This window comes from Buceros rhinoceros, unplaced genomic scaffold (genome assembly GCF_000710305.1).
Source record: "Buceros rhinoceros silvestris isolate BGI_N320 unplaced genomic scaffold, ASM71030v1 scaffold12143, whole genome shotgun sequence".
NCBI classification, from domain to species: domain Eukaryota; kingdom Metazoa; phylum Chordata; class Aves; order Bucerotiformes; family Bucerotidae; genus Buceros; species Buceros rhinoceros.
The window spans coordinates 40,215-42,520 of record NW_010405423.1 but is presented as its reverse complement, the minus strand read 5'-3'; positions in this window follow the sequence as shown (position 1 = coordinate 42,520).

The following is a 2,306-nucleotide window of genomic DNA, read 5'->3' as shown; positions in this document are numbered from 1 at the left end:
GCGGGTGTAGCTGTTCCGCCCGGCAGCGTGGGGACGGGGCCGGTAGCGCTGCCAGCCAGCGCCGGCGGCGGATTCCGGGGAGTCACAGGATGGGTTGGGTGGAAGAGACATTTCAAGCTCACCCAGTCCCACCCCTGCAGCGAGCACATCTGCAACCAGAGCAGGTCACTCAGAGCCCCGCGGTCCGACCTGAGCTGGGATGGTGCCAGGGATGGGGCTGGCACCACCTCTCTGGGCAACCCGGGCCAGGGTCTCAACAGCCTCAGCAGAAACAATCTCTCCCTTCTCTCTGGTCTGAATCTCCCCGTCAGTTTAACCATCACCCCTTGTCCTGTCCCATCCATTTATTGATAAAGAAAGAAACTTAAAACCTCCAAGCAAATAAAAAGCCATACTAATCCTATTACATGACCTGAGAAACGAGTTCTTTAGCGACACATCATCACGTCTATCCGTTCACTCCACGTTAGACAACAGTTCTTTTTCTAAAGGGCAGAATAACTGACAGGCTCAAATTGTTGGCTCTGCTATCAGGGATCCTCTTAGGTTCTGTCTGCCTGGAAGAGCAGACAAGGAAGCAAAGACCAAGTTGTCCTTTGAATTCAAAGAATGCAGCTCAGACTATTGGATTAACCCGCTTATATCCACTGGGGTAGTTCCGAATTCACGTGAACTGCCATCGCCCCTGTGTCGTCGTTGCAGGGCTACAGGTGAGGCTCTAACAACCCCCCCTGGAATCATCCACCATCCTCTGACTCATGCAGCAGCGAAACCGTGGCCGTGCTGCTCCTGAAGCAGAGGCAGCATTCCTCGGCTGGGTTCTGTGCACCCCGGGGCAGGGCTGCAGCTGGGACCAGCCTTCCTGTCCCCGAGGGATGGATGCGAGGGCGCCTTCCAACTTTCACAGCAACCTGAGGATGTAAGAGCAGAAAAATGACTTTGCTGTTGGCTGTTCTGTCAGTGCACCTTTTCAGACACCGATCCGACACGAAGTGGATGCAAAACCAGAACTCATTTGAAGGCTCTTTCTCATTCTTTTTGTACCAAGGGGGAAGTGCTCGAGCTCAGGAGTGGCAGTGATGTGACGGGATGCTCTTTCTCCAGAGCAACGTGCCTAAATCAAGGTTGTAAGAGAGCTGTGAGTTTGCAGCTCTAGCAGCTGAAACCCCACAGTTTTTCAGTTATTGAAAGAAAACAAGCCTGGCAGAAATGAGATGAGAGAGAGAAACAGCTGAAGCTCCGTGCGGAGCTGACATCTGATGACCTAATCTCTGTGCTTCTCTCTCTCTACTTGAGTAAGCTGTAAACAGAGCTGAGACAATTTATCCCAATCAAATGGGAATGTTATCGCCATTATCTGAAGTGTGTGGTTGAGCCTTCAGCCTTCATGAGCTTGCCTGAGCTACCAAATCAAGACATCGAAGGGACAGGAACTAGACGCTCCCCTTGGAATTAAGGAGTTTAGTTCCATTCCTGCGAATTCACAGAACCAAGTGATTCACTCATGGTATTTTGGATGCTTCTTGCAACCAGGACAGGAATTGCTGATGATTTCCCAGCAGCACTTGTTATTTGTTTATTTACACACACACACACACACACACACACCTCGATACACCCTGCCAGCTGCCACAGCTGTGCCTGTAAACCCTCAGGAGCAGAGCGGTGAAAAACACCCAGCCCAATGTCTGCGAAGTGGTGCCCAGCAGCCAAGTCCTTCCCCATCCTCAGGGATGTAATGGGCCACCTCAGGAAGAGCCCCCAGGTTCCCTCTCTAGCCCCAAGCCTTTCTCCTAACACGAGGGCTGCCACGAGGGAGGAACTGACTTCTGACCAGACCTTAACACTTCCCCTGTTGCTCTTTGAGAAGAACCCGGGGTTGTCATGAGGGTGTTCCCTGGGCGGCCAAGGCCGGGTGCCCCTGCTCGTGGTGGGTGAGGACCGGGAGGCCCTTTCTGCGCTGGTGGCAGGAGCTCTGCTCTAGTGGGGTCTGCTGCCCAAGAATGACATTTGTGCAGGTATTTCTATCCCCGTCTTTGAGTATGACGGGTGCAGATGTCTTCAGTACTGCACGTATTTTTAAAACAAGTTTCAACCTACTACGGAAGGAGCAGTTTTTTACAGTAGGAGTAGCGGTACCTAGTCCAAAAAGGCATTATTAAAGACCAAAATATTAATATTCTTTTTAAAATGGTAGGTCATTTCAGGATGCTTTTCACAAACCCGCCTGGTCCACAGGGAGTTAATTCTCTCTTTACCAGTTATCAGAAGATTGTCTCAAGAAAGTTCCTAGTCTGACACTCTTT